The following is a 9,724-nucleotide window of genomic DNA, read 5'->3' as shown; positions in this document are numbered from 1 at the left end:
TAGGAGAGTCTTCCCTAACACAGCCTTTCCTCCCAGGTTGGAAGCCCTGTGCTCATTCTGCCTCCAACCAAATCTGAGCATGCCTTAAAGTCACCCACCCCCACTTCTTCCTTCCCCATCTCACCAGCCTCCTGCGTTTGGTTGACTCAAGGCAGCAAGGAAAGGCTTCCCAGGTGGCTCAGGGCTGAAGAATCCACCTGGCAATGCAGGAGATGTGGGTTCGATCCCCGATCCAGGAAGATCCCACACGTCTTAGAGCAGCTAAGTCCACGCGCCACAACTATTGAGCCTGTGCTCTGGAACCTGGGAACAGAAACTACTAAGCCCTCATGACTTAAGGCCTGTGGCCTGCAGCAAGAGAGACCGCATGCGAAGCCGGCACATCACGACCAGAGAGCAGCCCCCACTCACCAAAACTAGAGAAAAGGCCGCGCAGCAGTGAAAGCCCAGTGCAGTCAAAAATCAATAAGATTAAACAAAAGAAGATAGCAAGGAATCACGCCCAGCCGCCTGGCTCCAGCCCCTTCAGCTCTCCCTTCCCTGGGCCCTGACCTCCACGTGCTCCCTCAGCTCAGACTGGAGACAGGAGGGGTCTTGGCTCTAGCCGACCCTGCATGCTAACTTACATGCTGGAACTCAGGCTTCCTGGCTAGTCTGGTGCTGACTTTGGACCTCACCTATAACGTATGCACACTTAGTCCTGACCCTGGAGCTGGTGAGAATTGCAGGCACCTTACTGGCTCAGACGCCAAAGCGTCTGCCTACAGTGCGGGAGACCCGGGTTTGATCCCTGGGTTGGGAAGATCCCCTGGAGAAGGACATGGCAACCCACTCCAGTATTTTTGCCTGGAAAATCCCAAGGACGGAGGAGCCTGCTGGGCTACAGTACATGGGGTCACAAAGAGTCAGACACGACTGAGCGACTTTGCTTTCACTTACCTGAGAGCAGGGATGGGGCCAAGAAGAAGCACCGATCACCGAGTCTCACGGGTCACCCAGGGGCGCCTGAGTTTTCTCTGTGCCCACAAACATCTTCTCTTTCATTCTCAGCACCTCACGCACATCCCACATGCAGACCACTCTCCTGAGACTGTATGGTTCAATAGAGGACCATGACTAGCTTTTCTGAGCACCTACTAAGTGCTGGCATTTGTGGCTAATTTCACAGAGGGGCTGTCATTTACATGAGGAAACTACTGAAGGCTCGAAGTCACCCTCAGAAGACTTGCGTGAACCCACGGGATGGGCGCCACGAGGCAGGACCTAGGAGATAGTGGGTGTTTCGGCCAAGCTTACACAGCCAGGTAAGCAGCAGAACAAGGGTTCCTGGTGGTCTCCCCTCTCTGCCTTGAGTCCTTGCAGCGGGTGATACTCAGACTTCAGGGTATCTCTCCGAGACCATGTATGGGTCCGCCTCCCCAACCCCTGCAGGCAGAAGGCCGCCCCTTCCAACCCTTTCCTTGTCCAGATAGCCTGAGGGCAGGGCGCATCCCGCGTGCAAGCCCATGCCCAGTCTACTGTCGCTCTGTAAAGATTTGTCTGCACCTTTCTCACAGCCTGTAAAGGTGGGTGAGCGCAACGCCAGACGGGGCATGTGAACACAGGCCGTTTGTCAGCATAATTGATACTGCGAGGCCGGAGGCCCGGCTCCATGGATGCCTGCCGAGCAGATGGGCGAGGATATGTAATCCCTATAATACAGGCAGGCGTGTAATTTAGGAAAGTGGATTTGTTTTTCTGGAACAACGGGGACAGATAATGCCACTCCACGCAGCCAAGACGGTCTCTGGAGAGTTCAGATCCGCACCGCTTTTCTCTCCTCCGTTTTGAATGCTTGCTCTGCAGGCATCCATCACCGGATGGCGGCCCTGTGGGTGAGCACTCCATCCTCGCTGGTCCCCCCCACCCCCTCCCAGCTGCCCATGGGGGACACAGATTGACTTCTGGGCAGCAGTGGGGCGTGGGGGAAGTCGAAAACCAGCTTCTGCTTTCTCATCTCTGCAGCAGGGATGATGGTGCCTTCTGCATCATTCAGCCACATAAGCATGCTCGTGGAGCCCCTGTCTCTGTGAGCTGGGTGTAACCAGCTCTGACAGTGCCGAGCAGATAGTAGATTCTCCACACATGCACCGTCCAGACTTTTCCTTCTTTCTTAAAACTCCAGTTTATAAAGCAGCCCCCCGTCTCCAAACCCCCTCCCCCCATCCCTCTTGTCCTGTACAGAGTAAGATTGCTATTTCTTTATTGGGCTCTAACATTGAAGCTATCCAAGAAAAATAAATCTATCAGGAAATAAGGTGTACACATCCTTTAACCACCTGGGACCATTTCTAGGACCCTTCCTGCCTAATTCACAAGCACAGACAGAGAACAGAGTGAGACGCACACGGAAAGATGTTTCCTGCAGCCTGCTGTCAGTGACTGAAGACTTGGGAATAGCCACCTATCCCTTGAGGAATCGCGACGGAAATTCCTGTTCTCCATTCACTAAGCTTAGTGAAATTTCCTGGCATGTGATGGGCGTCTAGTGTGTGTGTGAAATGAAAGAACAGATGGAAATCAAGATCCCCTGGAGGAGGGCATGGCAACCCACTCCAGTATCTTGCCTGAAGAATCCCATGGACAGGGGAGCCTGGTGGGCTACAAGTCCACGGGGGTCGCAAAGAGCCGGACATGACTGAAGTGACTTAGCACGCATGCAGGGTATGTAAAGAACATGTTCTCATTTTAGAAAATAGAATGGAGAAAATATTAAGAAAGCTACAAAAGCATCTCTTCGATAAAGACTTTTGGAAAGAGAAAGGGAGAGTCTGCTTTTTTTCTTCCCCCAACTCTTCTCCTGTTTTATTCTTTCTTACCTTATAATGAGCATAACCCTAAATCTCCACTTGAATGACTTTCCATCGTTTCTTTCATCCGCTCCCCTAGCGTTGGACATTATGACTGTTGCCCATTTTTCACTTTTGTAAACAGTGCTGGTCTGAACACTCTTGGGAACATATCTGTGCTGATGAGGAATGCATTCCGGGAAGTACAATCACTGCTGTTTTTACTAATGTTCCTTCCAGTTGTCTTTGACCCACTGCACATAATTTAATTGATTTCACAATCAAGGAATGGTTCAATCTTTACTAGCTCTGACACAGAACAAGCGACCCTCCGAAGCTCACTTGCCTCACCTGGAAAAGGGAAGTTTATGATTTGAGATGCTGCCAACCGACAGGGAAGATCCCTGGACGTGGGCAGTTAAATCACCCGGGGTGCCAAGGAATATTAGCAGGGGATTCACAGGAAGAAGGAGTTACTGATGTTGGGGTAACTGGCTCAATTTCTAAAACAGGGAAGCCTGGGAATGGGGTGTGAACCCAAGGGCAAGCAACTGACCCAGGACTTGCCTAGGTGGCTTTGGCAGGATCACACCATGAATGTGATGGCTCTGGTTGAAATCACCCTGAATGGGACACCGGGAAAGATCCAGGAAGAAGGAGATTCTGAGTTGCCAGGAAATCAGTGTTTGATTTCTCAGCAGATAACTTCGACCCACTTTTCAGAAACCAGAGCATTTTTGTGCTAAAAAAAAAAGGAAATTTTCAAGTCATGTTTCAGGCTGGGATATGTAGAAGAAAAGCTTCTAGAAGAAGACCTAGGTTCATAGGCAGGTGGACAACTCTGGCAGGATTCTCAGCAACCAAGCCTCTGCCTTGTATCCATGAGAGGAGGCTGGCCCTGTTACCCTGCCAGCTGTGCTCAAAGTGACACACGCATGTCTGCAAGTGTTTCTAGCACACAGGTGCCTAACTCGTGGTGACTGATGTCGTTGTTGTTTAGTTGCTATATTATTTGCTGTCTCTCCTGGAGAATTCCATGGACAGAGGAGTCTGCTGGGGCTACTGTCTCTGGGGTCACAAAGAGTCAGACACAACTGAGCGACTAACACTTCCAACTTCACTGGAGATGTCAGGGCATCTCAGGAGGAGACATCAGCCCAGGGACTAAGTCCCCTCACTCACCAGCTCCTCTCTGATCTGGACCAGGCGCTGTCCTCACCAAAGGATGCAATAGAATTTCCTGCCCTCTTGGGTCTTGTTTCTGGCTGCGGAGACAAAGAGGAAACACTCAAACATAAAATACACCATCAGAAAGCACGACCAGCCTGTCCTCAGTCGCTCAGTCGCTCAGTCATGTCCGACTCTTTGAGACCCCATGGATTGCAACCTACCAGGCTCCTCTGTCCAGGGGGATTCTCCAGGCAAGAACACTGGAGTGGGTTGCCATGCCCTCCCCCAGGAGATCTTCCCAACCTGGGGATTGAATCCAGGTCTCCCGCATTGCAGGCAGATTCTTTACTATTTGAGCCACCAGGGAAGCCCATGACAGGCCTTGGAGAACCACAAAGCCAAGTAGGGAGCAGGGACAGATGTTGAGCTGGTTTGCATTTTTTTTTAATTCATTATTGTCATAAATTAACATGACATCTACCCTTAACATGAGATCTACCCTCTTAACCCATTTTTAGGTGTGTAATACCATACTGTGCACACTGTTGTAGAGAATCTAGAACGGATTCATCTTGCTTACGTGAAACTTCATACCCCTGGAACAGGGACTCTTCGTTTCTTGCTCCCCTGGATCATGGCAACCACCATTCCATGCCCTCCTTCTGTGTATCTGACTACTCCAGCTGCTCAGAAGTGGAATCATACAGCGTTGGTCGTTCTGAAACTTGCCCGTTTCACCGAGAGGAGTGTCTTCAAGACGCACCGTATTGTCACATATGGCAGGATTTCCTTTTTTCTAAGCAGAATGACACTCCATCATATGTCCATACCGCACTGTCTTCATCCATCCATCCACAGGGGGCATTTAGGTTGTTCCGAAATAACCTCGGACATGGTGCCCAATAAACGCAGATGGGGTGGGGAGGGGGCCTGCTGAGGAGGGGGCCTTTGACCCGAACCCTCCGTGGAGGAGCACATGACGCCTGAGGCCGGCCCTCGTGGGAGGGAGGGTCACCGAGAGCCCCGACTGTGCAGGGGGACTCCAGGTGCGAGGAAAGGCAGGGAGGCCACTGGGGCTGGTGCTCTGGGATGAGGGTCCAGGGACAGACGGTGGGGAGGGCAGGGTCCTGGGCAGTTTGTGAAGGAACACGGTGTGGCCGGGGGGCTTCAGAGTTGATTCTAAGCAAATGGGGAAACCCACAGGAGCATTTCCAGCAAAGATAAAGAAACTGGATTTGATTTTCAAAGGATCCCCTTGGAGGCTGGTGGGTGGAGGGAGGAGGGTGCCCAGAATCCATTCCAAACATGCCCTCCCCCGCCCCACCCTTCCAACCACCGCAAGCTGGCCCCCTCGCTTTTCCGCGATGTTCATCCTGTCAATTGTATTTGATTTGTAACGTACCTGTTACACGGCAAGCACCACCCTAGGCTTGGGGACACAGCAGTGATCAAGAAGATGCATTTACTGCCCTCACAGAGACTGAAGTAAGAAAGAAATGCAGGAAATACCCCAATTTTCTTAAGAGGAAGGAAAAGAATAACTACAGATTTCAATAAGTGAAGAAGTTTGATAAAAGGGCGTGGTGGGTCAGAGTGACTCCTCCCAGGAAAACGTCCCTCTCTAACCCCTAGAACATCAGCATGGGGTGGGATATCACTCTTGGGTTTGTGTTATGTGATGGGGCCCACGTGACATTAATAGAGGGAGCTTATTGAGATTGTCTGGGAGAGCCTCACCTAATCCCATCAGCCAAACTTTCTCTGGCTGGTGGCAGAAGAAGGCAGAAAGAGACACGAGAGCGGTGCTCCCACTGAGCTGGCCCAGGAAGAAGTAGACGTCTGACGGAGAGCACTGACCTCTCACAGGGATGCTGGGGCCACGCTCGGCCCTGACGGGGAGCCAGACAACAGGGATCTCTGTGCTACAAGCAAGGCACCACAGCCAGCAACCTCAATGCACTCGGCAGCCAATTCTTCCCCAGAAATTTCTGAGGGAAATGTGGTCTGCAACACCTGAACTGCACCTTCGGGAAACCTTGAGTAGAGGATCCCATGATGTTTCCACCCAGAAATGCAAACTTTGACTGGCGATCACCTTAAAGTTGTTCCATATGTTTACCCATGGTGTTAATCATCACCATGATGGAATGGGCGGAAGAAATGAGAAGGAAGTAAGTCACAGGAGACATTTTCTAGCTCTTTGTTTAATGGATATCCATATACTTTTGTATGCAGAATGGTGTGTGTGTGTGTGTATTAGTCAGTCGTGCCTGACTCTTTGCAACCCTGTGGATTGTAGCCCATCAGGCTCCTCTGTCCATAGGATTCTCCAGGCAAGAATACTGGAGTGGGTAGCCATTCCCTTCTCCGGGGAATCTTCCCGATCGAGTCCAGGTCTCCTGCATTGCAGGCAGATTCTTTACTGTTTGAGCCATCAGGAGGCCCATGAGGAATGATACCCATGCGCATTTTCCATTTCTGTTTAACACATCTTGAAAATGTGGGCAGCTTGGCATCAGAGTTGGACTCAGCAACTGGACTCAGCAGAGAAAGAGTCCAGAAGGGAAGGAGGCGAGACAGAGCTTTCTGAAATTGTCTTTGCAGAGCCCTCTGCTCACTTCTCCAGGCTCTCAGCCTCTCTTTGCAGAGATGCAGAACAGAACAAATCCTCGTGTCCATTTCTCAGAGGAAGGGCATGACCTTGTGAACCCACGGATCCGTTTTCGTGAAGAGGTTTGGTTTGGAAGAACGGCAGCGAGGAGGGGCTGGACAGCAGTCCCGAGTGTGCCCAGCCTCCTCTCTGGGCCTCGGGGTGCTCAGGTGGGGAAGGAGATGGAAGGGGAGGCCGCTGGTCTCCGGGGGTTTGTCCAGTCCAGAGAGGCCTTCATCCTGGTTTAACAGTGGCAGCAGGGATTTCCCTGGCAGTCCAGTGATTCAAACTCTGTGCTTCCATTGCAGGGGCAAGGGTTCAATTCCTGGTTAGGGAACTAAGTTCCCATGTGCTGCTGCTTCTGCTGCTGCTGCTGCTGCTAAGTCGCTTCAGTCGTGTATGACTCTATGTGACCCCATAGATGCTGCTGCTGCTGCTAAGTCACTTAAGTCGTGTCCGACTCTGTGCGACCCCATAGATGGCAAAAAAAGGTTACCATTGCATTTGATAAAAATTAAAAACAAAATAATTTTTAAGAAACCACTGGCAGCAGCAGAAGGGAAGATGGGAGACTGAGGGCTAGGGTGTGTGGTGGGGGCCGTGGGCTCTGTCCACAGTTGGTGGTCAGGACATACTCCGTCATGGTGAGGCGTGGGGCAGGGGCAGGGGGAGAGCCCTGGGCGACAGGACCACTGCAGGGCAGGGTCCCAGAGACAGTCACAATGGTGGAAGGGGCCTTCTGTCCTGTGAGCCGACCTCCCTCACTAGGTCTCAGGGGTCATCAGAGGGGAGAGGTTGTTTGTGGGACCCCACTGGGGCCGCCCCTCAAATGTGCAAGCTCGTTTTCAGCACGGGGCTCAGCACTAGCTGTTCTAGGAGCTCTCTCTCTGATCTTGGATGGTTTCCCAGCTCACCTCCCTACCATGGCCCATGGGCTCTAGAAAGCTCCCTACTGGCCAAACCCCTGCCCCACAAGCGCTCCAGACACTCCTGATCATCTGGCTCCACTCCACACTCTTCTCAGGCCTCCCCAGCTGCATCAGTCACCTGTGCCCTGCTCCCCTCTCTAGCCTGGCCCTGGCCACAGTCCCCCCATGAACCCCAGGCCACAAGGGGCCCTCAACTCCACGCTCAAGTCCTTCACTCTGCCTGGACAGCTGTCTGTGCCGTAGTGACCTCTGGGCACCCTGCAAGCCTCGATCCTGGGTGCTCTCCTTCACCAGGCAGGGCAGAGGTGCTCCCATCTCTAGTCACGGCCCCGTGGTACTGACTCTGGAGTCCGGCTCCCTCTCCATTCACTCTCTAATTCATCTTTCTTCTCTGTGTCCTTCACAGCTCTTAGGACAACCTGGTCATTCAGTGCGGTGGGCTGCATCCCTGTTTTCTGTCTCCCTGTGATGATGGACACAGGCAACCTCCCCCTCCCAACCAGGCTCACCATGATACCTGGCACCTGGGCACACACGGGGCCCATGACGCCTGTGTGTTAAGTGACTGTGCCGTCTAGTCCTTTCACGCAGGTGTGATGACTCTCTTCCTAACCTCCCTACCCTACCTGTCACTCTGATAACCAGGGCACCCATGTCAGTTCGTCGCCATCCCATGCCAGGACAGTGCCCCCCACCCCCCTGCTCCCAGCACGCCTCCTGTGTTCCATTTACCTGGCACCTGACACTCTGCCTGGTACCAAGTGGGCTCCCAGTAACCACATGTGGAATGAACTGCCACAGGGGAAAAGGGAAATGAGGAGGAGGGGAAGGAAGGGGCTGGATGGCTGAGAATTCCCTGGGTCACAGATGAGCCCCACTCTGTCTGTTTATTAAATCCCTGCTGCCGAGCAGGAGGCCAAATAAAGACACCCCCGAGCTTGGGAGTCTGATTTGGGTCGAGTGGGGCTGAGGGAGGTCATTCAAATTAAGCCATGTTCTCATCTAGTTCAAAATACTCATGCCCGGCCCATTTTTAGGAACGGAGGTCAGCAAGAAAAAGCAGAAGAGCCCCTGGGGCCAGCACCTGTTCCTTCTCTTCTTTTGGAGGCTTGGCAACCCTTGAGGAAGGGAAGTGTGCTTCTCACACCCACCTGGCCCCCACCCCTGCTCTTCTGGGGGACCCCCGCAGGCGGATGACAACGGCTCTCCCTGAACTTTCCTAGTCCTCATCTCAAAATAAGGACATCAACTCACCCCTCGCCCAGGATGTTCTGAGAGCAGGGAGAGGGGCCACCTGTAGCCAGAGGCAGGCAGGTGCTGAGCCAGGAGAGGGGCTCACAGAGCGCGGCAAAAGCGAAGCCCCCCACCTCCGGCCCCCTGCCCCTCCAAACTTTCCAAACTTTCAGGCAGCTGCTGCCTAGCGAGGCGGCTATTTCAGACCAGGCTGTAAAAGGGACCGAAATACCCGCTAAAGTCTATAATTGGACGAGTTGTCAGGCCCTGTCCCGGGCTTCTGAGCGACTTCTCTTTGCCGCCTGGGGCCCGACGCTGTTCCTGCTGCCTGACCCCTCCCCAGCCTCCTGCCCCCACCCCCCAACCGCGACCCCCAGAGGGACACCCCATCCTCCTCTCCCCCTTCTTCCGGGAGCCTCCCGCCCCTCCGGCCCCTGGCACTCCAGGGGACCAGGCGTCTCCTTCTCCGCTCGCCCCCCGCCCCGCCCTTCGCCCGCCCCTTCGCCCGCCCCTTCTCCCGCCCCGCCCCTCTTAGCCCCTCCCCTCCCACTGCCCGCCTCCCTCATCGCCCCGCCCACCTCCGGGCCCCGCCCTCCGCGCTCCGGGCTGGGGATCCCACCGCCCCGGCCGCTTCGCCCCTGGGGGGACCAGAGCAGCTTTGTTCTTGGGCAGCAGCTGGGCTGGCTGCCGCTGCTGCATTTTTTTTCCCCCCAAGGAGGTGTCTCCCGTTTCCTTATTTTTCTGTTTCTCACAAACTTTCTGTTTTATCCTCTAAGTGCCAAGCCTCACCTTTTTTGCAGTATTTATTTAGTTAGTGGTCGGATAAGTAGCTCTCTCTCCGGACCCCGGCCGGGGCCAATTCGCCAGAGCTATTACAGGTCTAACCTAGGGAGTCAGTTTGCTAGATTGGGGGG

At 53.6% G+C, this 9,724-nt stretch overlaps 1 long non-coding RNA gene across 1 annotated transcript; it reads right to left on the bottom strand.

Moving 5' to 3' along the window:
* Positions 1-4,009: 4,009 nt before the first annotated feature.
* LOC104984858 lies at positions 4,010-5,469 on the bottom strand. Its single transcript, XR_824802.1, has 3 exons — positions 5,401-5,469; positions 4,579-4,794; positions 4,010-4,093 (listed from the first exon to the last, which is right to left on the bottom strand). It is a non-coding gene; the product is annotated as an uncharacterized LOC104984858 (long non-coding RNA).
* Positions 5,470-9,724: the final 4,255 nt, after the last annotated feature.

Source organism: Bison bison, unplaced genomic scaffold, assembly GCF_000754665.1.
Source record: "Bison bison bison isolate TAMUID 2011002044 unplaced genomic scaffold, Bison_UMD1.0 scf7180017864036, whole genome shotgun sequence".
Taxonomy (NCBI): domain Eukaryota; kingdom Metazoa; phylum Chordata; class Mammalia; order Artiodactyla; family Bovidae; genus Bison; species Bison bison.
This window is presented reverse-complemented; position numbering and strand designations above follow the sequence as displayed.